Genomic DNA, 19,035 nt, shown 5'->3' with positions numbered 1-19,035 from the left:
ATCCTGCTTCTCCTCTGATGCTCCACATCCAGGTGATGACACTCTCATCCATTCAGTTGCTCCAGGCAGAAATCTGAGACTGGTCTTGAATGCCTCTCTCCTTATCTCCCCTATCCAAGTCAGTGACCAAGCCGTGTCCCACACAATTCCTAAAGGGATCTCAAATCCATCTACAGGCATGCTTCATTTTATGGTGATTCAATTTAATACTTTTTTTTTTTTTTTTTTTTTTTTTTACAAATTGAAAGTTTGTAGCAACCCTCCATAGAGCAAGTCTATCAGTGCCAGTTTTTCAAAGGCATTCACTCACTTCATGTCCCCATATCACATTTTGGTAACTTTGGAAATATTTCACACTTTTTCATTATTATTACATTTGTTATGGTACTCTGAGAGCAGTGATCTTTGATGTTACTGTTTTAATTGTTTTGGGGTACCACAAACCACACCCATATGAGACCACAAACTTGATAAATGCTGTGTGTGTTCTGACTGCTCCACCAACTGGCTGTTCCCCCATCTCTCTTCCTCTCCTTGGGTCTCCCTATTCTCTGAGATACAATAGTATTGAAATTAGGCCAGTTAATAACCCTAAAATGGCCTCTAAGTGTTCAAGTGAAAAGAAGTGTCACATGTCTCACTTTAAATCAAAAACTAGAAATGATTAAGTTTAGTGAGGAAGGCGTGTTGAAAGCTGAGATAGGCCAAAAGCTAGGCCTCTTGTGCCAAACACTAAGCTCAGCTGTGAATGCAAAAGAAATGATCTTGAAGGAAATTAAAGATGCAACTCCAGGGGACACATAAATGTTTAGAAAGTGAACCAGCCTCATTGCTGATACTTAGTAGTGTGGCTAGAAGACCAAACCATTCACAACATTCCCTTAAGTCAGTGCCTAATCCAGAGCAAAACCCTAATTCTCTTCAATTCTGTGAAGGCTGAGAGAGGTGAGGAAGCTACAGGAGAAAAGTTGGAAGTTAGCAGAAGTTGGTTCACTAGGTTTAAGGAAAGAAGTCATCTCCATAATATCAGAGTGTATGGTGAAGCAGCAAGCGCTGTTGTAAAAGCTTCAGCAAGTTACCCAGAAGATCCAGCTAAGATAAGAAATGAAAGTGTCTACACTGAACTATAGATTTTCAGTGTAGATAAAAACAACCTTATATTGGATGTTGGAAGAAGACGCCATCTAGGACTTTCAAAGCTCGAGAGGCAAAGTCAATGCCTGGCTCCAAAGTTTCCAAGTACAGGATGACTCTCTTAAGGGCTATTGCAGCTGGTGACTTTAACTTGAAGCCATTGTTCATTGACTATTACAAAAATCCTAGGACCCTTAAGAATTATGCTAAATGTACTCTGCCTGTGTTCTATAAATGAAACAACAAAGCCTGCTTACAACATGGTTTTCTGACTATTTTGGCTACTGTTGAGAACTACTGCTCAGAAAAAGATTCCTTTCAAAATATTCCTGCTCACTGACAATGTACCTGGTTATCCAAGAGCTCTGATGGAGATGGACAACAAGATTTATGTTGTTTCATGCCTGCTAATACAACATCCACTCTTCAGTCCATGGATCAAGGAGTAATTTCAAATTTCAAGTCTTATTATTTAAGAAATACATTTCATGAACAACTGTATGGCAACAAATTGGACAACCTAGAAGAAATGGACAAGTTTCTAGAAACATACAGTCCACCAAAACTGAATCAAGAAGAAATAGATAATTTGAACAGATCAATCACTAGAAGTGAAATAGAATCAGCAATAAAAAACCTCCCTGTGAACAAAAATCCAGGAACAGGCGACTTCACTGGGGAATTCTACCAAATATACAAAGAAGAACTCATACTGATCCTTCTCAAACTCCTCCAAAAGACTGAAGAGGACGGAACACTCCCAAAGTCTTTGGAACACTCCCAAAGCCACTATTACCTTGATACCAAAGCCAGACAAACATACTACCAAAAAAGAAAATTATAGGCCAGTATCACTGATGAACATAGATGCAAAAATCCTCAACAAAGTATCAGCAAACAGAATTCAACAATACCTAAAAAAGGTCATACACCATGATCAAGTTGGATTCATGCCAGGGAAATATGATGGTTCAACATATACAAATCAACCAAGGGGATACCCAACATCATCAAAAGAAATGAGAAAAATCATATGATCTTCTCAATAGATGCAGAAAAAGCATTTGATAAAATTCAGCACCAATCTATGATAAAAAGTCTTACTAAGTGGGTAGAGGGAACATATCTCAACATAATAAAAGCTACTTACGACAAACCCACAGCCAGCATAACACTCAACAGTGAAAACCCGAAAGCCTTCCCACTAAAATCTGGAACAAGCCAAGGATGCCCACTCTCACCACTTGTACTCAACCTAATACTGGAAGTCTTAACCATAGCAATCAGACCAGAAAAATAAATTAAAGGGATCCAAATTGGAAGAGAAGAGGTAAAACTGTCACTATTTGAGGATGACATGGTAATATATATGGAAAACCCAAAAGGCTCCACTCAGAAACTACTAGAGCTGATAAAAGAATTCAGCAAGGTAGCAGGATACAAGATTAACAAACATAGCACAGGGAAATATATTCAATTATCTTGTATTAGCTCACAGTGAAAAAGAATATGAAAATGAATTATTTGTATATTCATGTATGACTGAAGAATTGTGCTGTACACCAGAAACTGACACAACATTGTAAACTGACTATACCTCAAGAAAAAAATTTTTTAAATTTTTTAATTAAAAAAAAAGATTAACATACAGAAATCAGTTGCATTTCTTTACACTAACAATGAAATACCAGAAAAGGAAAGTGAAAAAACAATCCCTTTTAAAAGCTCACCAGAAAAATAAAATAAAATACTTAGGAATAAATCTGACCAAGGAAGTGAAAGACTTATATGCGCAGAACTATGAAACACTGACTAAGGAAATGAAAGATGACTTAAAGAAATGGAAACATATTCCATGCTCTTGGACTGGAATAAGTAATATTGTTAAAATGGCCACACTATCCAAACCAATCTACAGATTTAATGCAATTCCTATCAAATTACCCAGAACATTTTTCACAGAGCTAGAACAAATAATCCTAAAATTTATATGGAATCACAACAGACCTATAATTGCCAAAGCATTGCTGAGGAAAAAGAATGAAGCTGAAGGAATAACCCTCCATACGGACAGTACTACAGAAGTACAGTAATAAAAACAGACATATGGATCAATGGAACAGAATAGAGAGCCCAGAAATAAATCCACACACTGACAGTCAATTAACTGCCAAAGAAGGCAAGATTATACAACAGAGAAAAGACAGTTTCTTCATCAAGTGGTGTTGGGAAAGCTGGACAGCCACATGTAAATCAATGAAGTTAGAATGCTCCCTCACACTATACACAAAAATACACTCAAAATGGTTTAAAGACTTAAACATAAGACAAGACACTATACACCTCCTAGAAGAAAACATTGGCAAAACGTTTTTTGAAATAAATCTTGGCAATCTCCTAGAACAGTCTACTGAGGCAACAGAATATAAGCAAAAATAAACAAATGGGGCCTAATTATACTTATAAGCATTTGCACAGCAAAGGAAACTATAAACAAAATGAAAAGACAACCTAAGGAATAGGAGAAAATATTTGCAAGTGATGTGACTGACAAGGACTTAATTTCCAGAATATACAAACGGCTTATACAACTTAATAACAAAAAACAACCCAATCCAAAAATGGACAGAAGACATAAACAAGCAATTCTCCAATGAAGACATACAAATGGCCAATAAGCACATGAAAAGATGCTCAATGTCGCTAATTATCAGAGAAATGCAAATCAAAACTACAATGAGGTATCACCTCACACCAGTCAGAATGGTCATCATTCAAAGGGCCACAAACAATAAATGCTGTAAAGGGTGTGGAGAAAAAGGAACCCTCCTACATTGTTGGTGAGAATGTAGATTAGTGCAGCCATTATGGAAAGTAGTATGGAGATTCCTCAAAAAACTAAAAATAGATTTATCATATGATCCAGCAATCCCACTCTTAGGTATATATATGGAGGAAACTCCAATTCAAAAAGATACATGAACCCCAATGTTCATTGCAGCACTATTTACAAAAGCCAGGACATGGAAACCACCTAAATGTACACTGACAGATGACTGGATAAAGCAGTTGTGGTATATTTACACAATGGAATACTACTGAGCCATACAAAAGAATAAAATAATGTCATTTGCAGCATCATGGATGGACCTGGAGAAGTTATACTTAGTGAAGTAAGCCAGAAAAAGAAAGAAAAATACCGTATGATATCACCTATATGTGGAATCTAAAAAAAAAAAAACAGACACAAATGAACTTATTTACAAAACAGCAATAGACTCACAGATATAGAAAACAAACTTACGGTCACCAGAGGGGAAAGAGGGGTGGGAAGGGATAAGTTGGGAGTTGGAGATTTGCAGATACTAACTACTATATACAAAATAGATAAACAGCAAGTTTCTACTGTATAGCACAGGGAATATATTTAATATCTTGCAGTAATCTGTAGTGAAAATGAAAAAGAATATGAAAATAAATATATGTATGTATATGTATGACTGAAACATTAAGCTGTACACCAGAAATTGACACAACATTGTAAACTGAACACACTTCACTAAAAAAAAATTAGTAACTCTGAAGAAATACATCTCATAAGGCTATGCTGCCAAAGATAGTAATTCCTCTGATAGATCTGGACAAAATAAATTGAAAACCTTCTGGAAAGAGTTAGCATTCTAGATGCCATTAAGAACATTCATGATTCATGGGGAGAGGTCAAAATGTCAACATTAACAGGAGTTTGGAAGAAGTTGATTCCAGCGCTCATGGATGACTGTGAGGGGTTCAAGTCTCAGTGAAGGAAGTAACTGCAGATGTAGAAACAGCAAGAGAACTGGAATTTGAAGAGGAGCCTGAAGATGTGCCTGAGTTACTGCAATCTCATGATAAAATTTTAATGGATGAGGAGTTTCTTCTAATGGATGAACAGAGAAAGTGGTTTCTTGAGATGGAATCTACTTCTGGTGGAGATGCTGTGAAGATTGTTGAAATGACAACAAAGGATTTAGAATATTACATAAACTTAGTTGATAAAGCAGCAACACATGTTTGTTTTGAGAGGACTGACTCCAGTTTTGAAAGACATTCTACTACGGGTAAAATGCTATCAAACAGCATTACACACTGTACAGAAATTGTTCATGAAGTAGCCGATCAATGTGGAAAACTTCATTGTTGTCTTATTTTAAGTAACTGCCACGGTCACCCCAACCTTCTTCAACCTGCACCCTGATCAGTCAGCAACCATTGACACTGAGGCAAGACCCACCACCTGGTGAAGGCTCATATGATAGTTAGCAATTGTTAGCAGTAAATTATTTTCAATTAGGGAATGTACATTGTTTTTTAGACACAATGTTACTGCACACTTAGACTACAGTATAAATATAACTTTTATATGTACTTGAAAACCAAAAAAATCACATGACTCTCTTTATTGCCATAGTCCCTTTATTGTGGTGTACTTGAACCAAACTCGCAATGTCTCCAAGAAGCACACCTGCACTTCTGTGTCCAGCTGGCAAAACCCTAGTCTAAACCACCAGCCCTTCTCTCCTGGACACACTCAGGCTCCCTACATATGCACCGGGTCCCCATTTCTAGTCTGTCCTCCCCACTGTGCCTGGAGCTCTCCTTTAAAAGGAAATCTGATTAGGCTCCTTCTGTGCTTTCCTCTCAAAGCCTTCCCATCGTATTTATGATTTAAAAATTTCACCACGTGCCCATCTGCAAGACCTTAAAGCAGGGGTCAGCAAAGTTTCTGTAAGAGCCAGACAGTAAACATTTTACACTCTGCAGGCCATTCAGTCTTTATAGGAACTATACATTTCCGACATGATAGCATGAAAACAACCACAGACATGACATGAGTAAACAGACATGGCTCTGTTCCAATAAAACTTTATTTTAAAAAAGCGGTTGTGCTGGATTTGGCCCAGGGGCCGTAATTTGCTGGTACTTACCCTACAGATTCTGACTCTTATTTCCCTCTCCAGCTGACACAAATCCCCCTTCTAGTCACTGTCTCCTCATCAGGATCCCAGACAAGCTGGTCACTGCAAGAGTTTTCCTGCTCCTTTCTGCCCCCTATCTTTTCTCTTTGGCCCCACACATACCTGCTTTTTCTGGCTAGCAATTTCTCACTATTCTTGTCTCAGTTTAAGGGTCTTTTCCTTAGGTGACCCCCTGATGAACTTGGGGTAGTTTAGGACCCCCATTCTCTCAAAAGACTCAGTGTTTGTCCTCTGTCAAGTTCGCCAAATATGAGATTAAATACTTCTCACTACAATTGTATGTCTGTGTCACTTCTGCTAGGCTCCAAATTTCATGAGATAAAAGATTACACATATTATTGATCGTTACTATATTCCCAGGGCCTAGCAAGGTGCCTGATACCCACAGAAGCATTAAACATGTGTGGAAATTTTGACTGAATAAACAATCCCACAACTAGGGGAAAAACTCAAAAGGATATCGAGGTAAGTGTAGGGGATACTTTTATTTTCTTCTTATATAGTCCCCCATTTCTCAAATTTTTCATGAAGAATGTATATTACTAGTATATTCAAAAGAACAATCAATGTCCAAAGAAAGAGAAAGAGAGAGACCGTGCTTCTGCCTTCAAGTAAGTTGTAAGATGCACCCCATGCATTTCAGACCCTCATCTTTCCTCTGCTTGTTCAGAGCTTCCTAAAAAACCCCTCTACTTCCCTTCTTGTTGCCTTTACCTGGCCATTCCTCATGTTCTACAGGTGATGCTATCAGATCCAGGAGCACCTGTATACCTGGGCAGCGATTCGAGTTGAGCCATCAGCTCCAGAAGTGCCTGTAACAGATAGGCACTAGTGCACCCACACCCATGAGGTCTAACTGGCCTTACAGGATCTCCAGCTCCTAGTTTAGGAAGAGGCTAAGTGAACAGTTGCTGCCATGTGACATTATCGGCACCAGTGGCTTTGCAATGCAGAAACTGTCCATGCAAATGGGAAGTATGACAGCTATCATTTCTTCCACTCACCAGTGGCTCAGCTTCAAACATCTGGTGATTTCCATGCCAGGCTGGTCTCCAAATAGTACTCAGGGGCAACAGGCCTCATGGCTGCCACGTTCCTATTCTTTCATCCAGTAATTCCCTCCACATTCAAGAGGAAGCCAAAAAAATGAGACTAATTATTATCTCCAAATAGAGATAACATTTTAGTCACCTTCTGAAAGAAACTGTGTGGGTGGAATAAATGAGCAAAAATGTGTGGATTATATAAAGGGTCGTCGGTCTACAAAGAAGTAAAAGTTTATCTCTGTCCTTGATACAAAAAGTTTCTAGACTATCGGTTATTCAAAACTACCAGAAAGACAACAATACAAGCTAAAGTAAATAGCAGAAATAGTTGTCAAACAAGTGATAGGGACAGGAAGTGACATGCAGGTCACACTTCCCCCAGTTCTCATAAAATCAAGGCCATTATTTCACATTCTTAAGTTTTACATGCTTAAGTATATCAGAGCACTATTAGTCATTCTGTTATTGCTAATGGAAAATTCCAAGTCAAAAGGACTTAAGCAATAAAGCAAGTATCTCTTCACATTTGATGAAGCCCAGAGGTAGGGCAGGGATTGGTTATTTAGCAGCTGACAGAGTTATCCAGAATCCTGCTTTTTTCCATCTCTCCATGCTGCCATCAATGACTGAAACAGCCTCAGACTTGGAACTGAAACGGTTGCAGCAATTATAAGCATGACATCAAGACATGGCAGTTCTTTTGGTTTTCTGCTAGGAATGAGAAAACTTTCCTTGGAAATCCTACAAGAGATTCCCCTAATGTGCCATTGGCTAGGGTATGGTCATGTGCCCTGTGAAACAATTCCTGGCAAAAAGACAGAGGTGACCCTTAGATCAACCAGACCCACTAGTGGAGCTAGGGGTGGGATTAGCTTCTCTCGAAGCATGCGGTTACATGGGAATGGCTTTTGTTAGGAAGGAGGGGAAACGAATGCTAACAAGTTCCCAATAACATCTACATTCAGGGTTACTTCTAAAGGTAAGAGACATTTTACACCTGCAGAACCTGACACTGCAATTACCTTTCCAGCTTCATCTCTCACTACATTACCTTCCCCTTCACACACACACACACACACACACACACACACACACACCCTAGACTAGCCGGATTGTAGTTCTCACAGTTCTTCAAAAGCAATGTGCTTTCTAATATCACTCTGGAATTCCTCCTGTATCTCAGATCTTGGCTAATCACAAATCCTGTTTGCCTAGATGATGTCTGGTTTACACTGTTGTCCTGGCTTAACTGCTAATAGTGCCCCCTTCATTCTTAAAGTATTCCATCTTAAATAAGAATATAAAAATTAAGGAAAGAGAAAAAGGGGCTTGGGGGATTGGGTGTGGAGAGTCGAGGACACGGAGGAGTCTAGGATGACTTTTAGACATCTGGAATTGAGAGGCTGGGTAAGAGCCAGACATCAGGGAATCAAAGAGGGGAGATGTTAACAAGTGAAGCATGGGACTTGGGAGATAGCTGAGTGCAGATGACCATGTAAAAGCTAACTAAGTTTAGAATTCAAGAGAAAAAGACATCATCCAGAGATAGAAATGTGCGAGTCAACTGTATCCAGATAACCTGAAGTCATAAATACAAAGGAGATAGCCTGAAAGAGATGCAGAACTAGAAAATGGCCATAGCAAGAACTGTGGTGAGTCAACATTCAGGAGCTGCACCAAGGGAGAGAAGGCAGCGATGGAGACTGAGAAAAATTAGCCAGAGAGAAAACTGGAGAATCAGGAAGTGAAGGCATTGCAGCCTCAGAAGATGAGAGAGTTTCAAGAAAAAAAAGGAGTGATTCATGAAATTTATAGCATTAAAGAGAACTCAAATAAGGTAAAGACCAAAGAGTTTATTGACGTCAGGAATTCACTGGCCACCTTTCCTGGGGTATTTAGAGCACAGCACAGAATCATAATTTTAGGGTAGAAGACCATTGATGACTTAGTTTTTAATGGGAAAACAGGTTTTAATGGGAAATCACAAGATTAGTTAAGTCTTAGTGGCAGAGCTTGGGGGAAAAATTCTGACCCTTGCCTCATTAGTCATGAAACTGTCTACCATATTATGCTGTCCCTTTCTTTGTGATGAAACTACTGTAGAGATGAGTAGAAGTGGAAGCACACAGGATAAACACAAATCAGTCACTATTAGTCTACAAACAATTCTAAAAGCAAAAGAAGTCAAGAGACTCCTTTCTATCTTCACTACTGCTGCCTTGGTTGTGACCACTATCATATCAAGTCTGGACTGCTGCACTAGCCTCCTCACTGACCTCCCCACTGCTTCCAATCTATTTTCCTCACACTGGCAAATACATCACATTCCTTCTCTGCTTAACAGCTGTCAAGGAATCACCAAAGCAGTTCAAAAAGAGAAAGAACTGGCACTGGAATGACTGGAAAAACATCTGGAAGAAAAGAAACAAACCCTTATATGTTAAAAAATATATAATTCAGAGTGAATCATAGATCTAAACACAAGAAATAAAACTCTGCTTCTAGAAGAAAACTTAGGAAAATAATTCACAAAGGCAAAGACTTTTTAGATACAAAACATAAAGCATGATTAGTAAAAGAAAAAAGATCAAATGAATTTCATCAAAGTTAAAAACTTAACACTCATCAAAAAACACAATTAAGAAAATGACAAAACAAGTCAAAGACTGTGAGAAGATGGATTAGTGTGTGTGCGTGTGTATAAAACAAATCAATAGTACAAAAATAAAAATCTCAATTAAAGAAACTTCACAAAAGACGACCAAAAAACAAATGGCCAAAAAGCAAATGAAAAGTGCTCCAAATCATTAGTTATCAAGGGAAGGCAAATTAAAGTTACAATGAGATATCACTTCATACCCATTAGAATCCTGAAATCAGAAAGGACAAATGTTGACAAGTTTATGGAGAAACTGGAACTCTAATACACTGCTGTTTGGAGGATAAAATCCACAACTACTTTGAAATATTATAGGCAGTTCCTTATAGAGTTAAATATACACCTATTCAAAGAGGAAGAAAATTAGAGGACTTAAACCATATGATTTCAAGACTTATTATAACACAATAGTAACCAAACAGTATGATGATGATGTAGAGAAAAAGAGACATATAAAACAGTGGAACAGAATAAATAATCCATAAATAGACTCATAACATACAGTAAATTGATTTTTTAACATTTTTTATTGAGTTATAGTCATTTTACAATGTTGTGTCAAATTCCAGTAGTAAATTGATTTTTTGACAAAGCTGTCAAGGTAATTCAATGAGAGTCAGGATAGCCATTCAAAACATGGTGCCAGAACAAGGGCTATATGTATACAAAACATGAACTCAAAATGGGTAACTTGAAACCTAACACTAAAATTCTAAGACTTTTAGAATAAAACTTTGTGACCTTGGGTTAAGGAGGAATTTCTTAGAAAGAACACAAAACATGAACCATAAAATTAAAAAAAAAAAGGTTTATAAATGTAAATTCATCAAAAAAAATTTAACTGCTTTTTGAAAGACACCATTTAAAAATTGAAAATATATGCTGCAGACTGGGAGAAAACGCTAAATAGATGTCTGATAAAGGCTCTATACAAAATATATAAAAATTTTTAGAATTCACTAATAAGAAGACAAATAACCTAATTTGTAAAAATTGAAAAAATCTTTGGGTAGACATTTCATTAAAAAATATAAGAGTGGCACGTAAACACATGAAAAGATTCTAAGCAGCATTAGTCGTGATGGAAATGCAAATTAAAACCAAATGGGAAAAGGACAGAGTAGGGGGTCTCTGAAAATTCTCTCCTCCATTGAAGCAATGAAAAACTGGCCAAAAAATGGTTAGAATCAACTTTTACATAACTCTGGAAATTAAACAGTCTTGCAACAATCTGGTCAGCATTTACTTAAGAAAAACAGATGATTTTCAATAAGAACACAAGCTTTGAGGTATTTTAACTTGCCTGAGTCCCATCCCTACTCTCCAGCTTCAGAGTAGCCTTGAAAGCTAATGTTTCCAAATCATGGTGAAAACCAACAGCCTGGCACTCATTGGAGGAGGTATTATGGGGTTAGAGCTACTTCAAAGCCCTATTCCTAAAGAACTGTCATTATTTCATGTGTCAGATAGTTCTCTGGAAGATCTCAATCGCAAGGCTGTATTTATCTGACCTGAGTCAAGAGTTCACCCAGTGTCTCTTTATGGGCATTTATCAAAAACAGTTACAAGCAATTGCTTAATTTCATGGTTGTCTGAGGTGGTGGATAACACAACGAACTAACAATAAGCTTAAAAGGAAAAGCTGGGGAGTGAGATATCCATATGGGGCTTTGAAAAGCTCTGACATATTCCTGAGTATCTAAAAAGCCATGTGCATGCATGGGACTGTGTTTAGGCACAGGACAGATCCGAGAAAGCCCAATGCTCTCACCTCTGGCTGACCTTGAAGTTCTGTGCAAGCAGGAACTGAGAGATAAGGCAGAGTTGTCTACTGCCTGGCGGAGTGTTCAAGGCATGCGCAAACATTCATACAGAGCTCCTTTGCAAAGACTGGGAGTCATACTGCTTCTTGATATTATGAGCTATTTAAAGAAACAAGGAAGCATGACCCATACACCGGAACAGAAATAAAAAGCAATCAGACAATTGCTACCACATAATTCAGCAACTCTACTCTTAAGTACATACAAAGAGAAAAGAAAACATATGGCTTCATGAAGACTTACCTTTAAATATTTACAGCATTTTTTGGCATATCAACCAAAGACTGTAAACAGCCTAAATATTTATCAACTGATGACTTAACAAATTGTGGCATATGCATACGAAAGAATACTACTCAGCAACACAGGAATGAATATAGCATCATCCCCATCCTCCAGGCACACCAGCTTCTTTCAGGATCTTAAGCACACTCAGGTAATCCAGGCTTTTGCACATGCTGCATCCTTTGCTGGATACACTCCCATGCATCTTCATGTGACTAGGTCATTCTCATGCTTCAGGTCTCAAATAAATGCCATCTCCTCCAAGAGGTCCTCCTTGACCACCCCCAAAGTAGCTCTCCTTGGTTCTTTGCCCCTGTCCCTAGTTTGTTTCACTTATACTGCTTATTAACATTTCTTTCTTTTTTTTAAACTTTTTTTTAATTGAGTTATAGTCATTCTACAATGTTGGGTCAAATTCCAATGTTGAGCACAATTTTTCAGTTATACATGAACATACATACATTCATTGTCACATTCTCTTTTGCTGTGAGCCGCCACAAGATCCTGTATATATTTCCCTGTGCTACACAGTATAATCTTGTTTATCTAGTCTACATTTTGAAATCCCAGTCTGTCACTTCCCACCCCCGTCCCTCTGGCAATCACAAGTTTGTATTCTATGTCTATGAGTCTGTTTCTGTTTTGTATTTTTTTTTTTCAGATTCCACAAATGAGCAATCTCATATGGTATTTTTCTTTCTTTCTGGCTTACTTCACTTAGAATGACTTTCCCAGTAACATCCATGTTGCTGCAAATGGTGTTATGTTGTCAGTTTTTATGGCTGAATAGTATTCCATTGTATAAATATACCACTTCTTCTTTATCCAGTCATCCGTTGATGGACATTTAGGCTGTTTTCATGTCTTGGCTATTGTAAATAGTGCTGCTATGAGCATTGGGGTGCAGGTGTCATTTTGAAGTAAGGTTCCTTCTGGATATATGCCCAGGAGTGGGATTCCTGGGTCATATGGTAAGTCTATTCTTAGTCTTTTGAGGAATCTCCATACTGTTTTCCGTAGTGGCCGCACCAAACTGCATTCCCACCAGCAGTGTAGGAAGGTTCCCTTTTCTCCACAGCCTCTCCAGCGTTTGTCATTTGTGGGCTTTTCAGTGATGGCCATTCTGACTGGTGTGAGGTGATACCTCAATGTAGTTTTGATTTGCATTTCTCTGATAATTAGTGATATTGAGCATTTTTTCCTGTGCCTATTGATCATTTGTATTTCTTCCTTGGAGAATTGCTTGTTTAGGTCTTCTGCCCATTTTTGGATTGGGTTGTTTGTTTGTTTCTTACTAAGTTCTATGAGCTGCTTATATATTCTAGAGATTAAGCCCTTGTCGGTTTCATTTGCAAAAATTTTCTCCCATTCCGTAGGTTGTCGTTTTGTTTTACTTACGGTTTCCTTTGCTGTGCATATGCTTGTAAGTTTCACTAGGTCCCATTTGTTTATTCTTGCTTTTATTTCTATTGCTTGGGTAGACTGCTCTAGGAGAGCATTTTTGAGATGTATGACAGATAATGTTTTGCTTATATTTTCTTCTAGGAGGCTTATTGTATCTTGTCTTATGTTTAAGTCTTTGATCCATTTTGAGTTTATTTTTGTGTATGGTGTAAGGGAGTGTTCTAGCTTCATTGCTTTACATGCTGCTGTCCAGTTTTCCCAACACCATTTGCTGAAGAGACTGTCTTTATTCCATTGTATATTCTTGCCTCCTTTGTCGAAGATTAGTTGACCAAAAGTTTGTGGGTTCATTTCTGGACTCTCTATTCTGTTCCACTGGTCCATATGTCTGTTTTTGTACCAATACCATGCTGTCTTGATTACTGTAGCTCTGTAGTGTTGTCTGAAATCTGGGAGAGTTATTCCTCCAGCCTCTTTGTTTTTCTTCAGTAATACTTTGGCAATTCTAGGTCTTATGTGGTTCCATATAAATTTTATTATGATTTGTTGCTTATTAACATTTCTTCATACTTTGGGGTCTAGTTACTTCTTTTTGCCTGCCCACAGGAAAAAAAAAAAGTTGCCAGTTGTAGCAATAGTAGTTCAGTGTTTTATTTTTCATTGTTGGGAGGTATGGGGGTGAAGCATAAAAATTTGTTTTTATTAAAAAATAACACACATCATGTTTTTCCTCTAAACCTGTCTCAAGCACTTTTTCATCCCCACTGGTCCTGACTTTCCAAATTAAATGAAAAGTTTCTAAGGGTAGGTGTCATATTTATTTATTTCCAAATGGGACTCCCTAGACACTCACTTGCTTTAATTTGAGCTGGTACAAAAGCCCTACCTGCCCTCAGACTGTTCATATCACTTGCCACTATGTCCGAGTATCAGAATCCCCAGCCTTAGAGAACTTTGTTGGGTCAAGATATAAATATCACTAAAAGTACAAACTGCTAGACATAAAATGAATAAGATATGGGGATGTAATGCACACCACAGGAAACACAGCCAATATTTTATAACCTTAAATGGAGTGTAATCCATAAAAATGTTGAATCACTATGTTACACACCTGAAAGTATACCTGTATAACATTATAAATCAACTATACTTTAATTTTTTAAAAATTGCTAGCAGACCACTCTGGAAATACAAATACATTCTCTGAGTGGATAAAATATTGTCATGTAGGTATGATTATTAAGAGCACTCTTTTACTCTTAAAAAATATCCTGATTTTCAATAACAAAACAAAAAAAGAACGTATGGAAAAGGAGAAAAATATTTACCAACGATGTGACTGATAAGGGGTTAATATCCAAAATATACAAACAGCTCATATAACTCAGTATCAAAAAAACCAAACAATTCAATCAAAAAATGTGCAGAAGACCTAAATAGATATTTTTCCAAAGAAGACATACAGATGGTCACAGGTACATGAAAAGATGCTTAACATTGCTAACTATTAGAGAAATGCAAATCAAAACCACAATGAGGTATCACCTCACACTGTTCAGAATGGCTATCATCAGAAAGTCTACAAATAATAAATGATGGAGAGGGTGTGGAGAAAAGGGAACTCTCCTACACTGTTGGTGGGAATGTAAATTGGTGCAGCCACTATGGAGAACAGTATGCAGGGTCCTTAAAGAACTAAAAACAGAACTACCATATGATCCAGCAATCCCACTCCTGGGCATATATCCAGAAAAAAAGAAAACTCTAATTTGAAAGATACATGAACCCCCAATGTTTATAGCAGCATTATTTACAATAGCCAAGACATGGAAGTAACCTAAGTGTTCATCAACAGATGACTGGATAAAGAAGATGTGATATATATACGGAGATATAGATATCTATATATAGAAAATGGAATACTACTCAGCCATAAAAAGAATGAAATATTGCCATTTGCAGCAACATGGATGGACCTAGAAAATATCATACTTGATGAAGTCAGACGGAGAAAGACAAATATTATATGATATCACTTATATGTGGAATCTAAAAATAATACAAATGAACCTATATACAAAACAGAAACAGATTCACAGACATAGCAAATGTACGCTTACCAAAGGGGAGAGGGATGGAGGGAGGGACAAGTTAGGAGTATGGGATTAACAGATACAAACACAAAATATACATAAAATAGATAAGCAACAAGGATTTACTGTGCAACATAGAGAATTATATCCAATATCTTATAATAACCTATAAAAGAATATAATCCAAAAATAAATAACTGAATCACTTTGCTGTATACCTAAAACTAACACAGTATTGTAAATCAACTATACCTCAATTTTTTTTGAAAGTGTCCTAGTTTGGACACTAAATTCTGTGGTCATCCAACTCAGCAGGAAACTTCACTGATGCAATGGCATGGATGAGAGGTAAGTTGTGGTGGGGGCTGAGGGACAGGTGGCTAGTGGATGAGACAGGTGCATAAAGACAATAGGAGGTGTCAGGGATGCAGGAAGGCATAGGAAGGGCAAATGGTAGGGAATAAAAGAGGCCCCAGAAAGGGAACTGGAGACAGTAAAACAAATCTGCTCCTTTACAATTTCATCAGGTGCCAGTCCAGCCTGCAACACACAAAAACACATTCACCTTTCCTTGAGGCAAAGGGGATTAGTACAAGTCTTGTCCAAAGGAAAATTAATACATGTTCACAATTTATGCTCAACTCAGAATCTTTGTTTATTCTGGGAAAAGGAGTTAGAAGCTTCTCTTTCAACACTTTAATCCTTTGGCCTAATCATCTTCCAGCAGTGGCTGAAACAGTGTACGGGGGTAAGTGCTGAGGAAGGGCGGAAGGGAAAATCCTTTGTGAGCCAGGCAAGCAGTCAGATTCAGTACCAAATGCTGGCTAGACAGCACCAGTTTCTCAGTCCCTCTGGGAATGTTAGTGCAATTCCCACTAACGTCTACCTCAAGGTTCCCTGGCCCAACAAGCTCACTGTTAGCATCTCTTAAGCAGTGCTGGTCCATGGAGAAAACTCCTTTTCAGGTTTATCTTCCCCCTGAGCCTGGAGAAGAATCTTCTTCTTGCTGCGACCTCTTGCCATGACTGTTGGCAGGGGATGCAAAATGCAGGGCCCATCACCCAGTAAAACATTTCCAGGTGTTTCCATTCAAGGTCTACCACAGAGAGGTGAATTCGCCTTTTTGCTCTATTCTCCACCATAAGCCATAAAAGCAAAAGACAATCTCACCCACGAGCTGTTTCACACTCATGCTCACCGCATACCACGCAGAGGGGGAGAAAAAGAATCATGGTCTTCATGAACTGTAGAAACTTGCACCCAGAACATGGTCACTTGACAGCTCTTTGCATCCCCTCACTTTTTCTACCCCAGCTGGGCTCTTCCTCAGAATTGTTTTCCAAGTAGCAGCTTGTGTTTATTCTACTGGGCTTTTGGAGAACTTAGGAATAGGAAAAATCAACAAAGTGTAGCTAGGCACATGGAAAACCATATGCTTCATAAAACTGCGTATGTGCTGTGTTTAAGATATAAAGGGAGATATGAAAAAATAAACACCTGCCAACTTCCCTGTCTACCTAGATTAGAAAATTCAAAAAGCCTACGTTCATATGCAAAAAATACAGCATGCCTTAAATTTCATAGATTGTTACAGCTGAAAGCTGAAAGAGCTCATTCAAGATTGCAAATTCAAATTCCAGTGGGGAGCAGGCAGGTAATATAAATGAGTGAAGTAGGCCAGGTGGGGCCTTGGGAACTGGGAGTGGGGGGTACTACCTAAAATGGTCAATTTTCCTGACTTTTTCAATGTTGTTCAGTCATTCAGGTTTATTTAAAAATATTGTATTGGCCAAACAAAACACACATGCAGTAAGATTTGACCCATGGACGTCCAACTTGAGACCTCTGTTCTAGAAAGACTTCATAATGAATTAACAGATAAGTAATGCGATCTAAAGAAAGGCATTTTCTCAAAGTCACACTCACTGAGAATCCCAGGTGTGTCACCAAGTTTCAGTTCCCCTAACTCTCACGCTGGTATTCTTCCTTCTCATTATGATATTGTATGACCTGCTAAACATGAGAGATTTCACATTCAGGTATTCAGGTAATCAATTTCATTTTGTGTTTGTTCTGGCTACTTTTCATTTGCCTGTTAATATCCAGTCTGCATCCTTCCTCAGCTTGTGTCACGTGACTTAGGAGGCGGACTTATATGGCCTAGGTCAATGGGCTCCCTTGTCCTCTGACTTTGAGTTGAGTTAAGCCAGTGGGAGGCCCCAACAGGAGCTCAGAGGGAAGGTAGAAGGAAACTGGTGTGTTTCTCTCCACTAAAGGCTCCTGTCAGGCAGCACGCTCCATGGAGCTTATTTCTCTGGGTTTCAGTAACCACATTACTTTGCCCCTCTGGGGTGGAATGGCTCCCATTACTCTTAGGTCCAGGGTCGTGCGCCTTCCTTGTTGGGTTCCCCAAACACTGTCCATAAGTATGTAAAGAGTCCCTTTATTAAAATCCCTTCAATTACCAGTTAAAGGAGGGTGACCGACCAACCATGTCGGTTTGTCAGAGACTCTCTATTTTAGCACTGAAAATCTTACGTCCTGGGAAATCCCTCAGTCCTGCGCAAAATGAGACAGATGGTCAATCCATGTGCAAGGTCTATCTACATATTTCTTTTAAAATCTGCTGCTGCTTTTTATCATACTATTCCTTCTTTCATATCTTTAATCACTTCAAATATTCTTATTTTTTACAGATTATCTCTTATAGATATAGCTATTATTTCTGATTCTTTTGCTGCACCTGCTGACTCTCCCTTATGGTGGTGAATTTCCTTCTATGAGGTCTTTGTGCCTTGAGTTGTAAAAATGTCCCAACGAAATAGTTTACAATTGCTTGGATAGTACCCTAGGGGTTTGACTGACTTGAGCAGTTTGTGCTAACTTATTAGCAGTGTACATTTGGATAACACACCCTTATGTGTCACAGACCTGGGGTTTTAGTTTCTTGGGCATAACTTCTTTGCTTCTTTTAAACCAGGGCCCTAGACAGTTAGCAAGCTTTGTTCCTTCCTAGACTAAATATGGAGTTGTTATAGTTGTGATTCCATGAAAAGTACCCCAGCTTTATGCTGAAGCTCAGTTCTAGTTTCTCTACCTGACAAGGGCTTGAGGCCACACCTCCTATACCTTAATGGGTGTCAAGTTCCCAATCTTCAGCTCTTAGAGCCTATATGTGGGTCAGAAATTTTGCTGAAATGCCAGCCCTCCATTACGGCCCTGGCTTTAATTTCTGTGTTCCTTTTTTGCAGTTGGAGATTTTTCTGTCTTTCATGTCAAAATATTTTATAAAATTGGGTTTTTTAATTCAGTCTTTCCATGAATTTGCTCTGTCATATTGTCAGAGTCAAAGACCACTCTGAAATAAAGAAGTTCATATCCAGCATAAACTGGAGATAGGCTTATGTGGTTCTGCTTCTGTGCTTGCATCGTTAGTAACAGAATTCAGCTGACAAATTGAGGCCAAATTGCAGAAAGTCTGGGGGGCCAGACTTGGATGCCTAACCAAGTGTGAGTCACTTCTGATATTAATCTGGTCTCATTTAAGGTGACTGGCACCATGAGGCAAGG

The sequence above is a fragment of the Camelus dromedarius genome, chromosome 3 (assembly GCF_036321535.1).
Source record: "Camelus dromedarius isolate mCamDro1 chromosome 3, mCamDro1.pat, whole genome shotgun sequence".
NCBI classification, from domain to species: Eukaryota; Metazoa; Chordata; class Mammalia; order Artiodactyla; family Camelidae; genus Camelus; species Camelus dromedarius.
The sequence above is the reverse complement of the archived record's forward strand: the minus strand, read 5'-3'. Positions refer to the sequence as shown.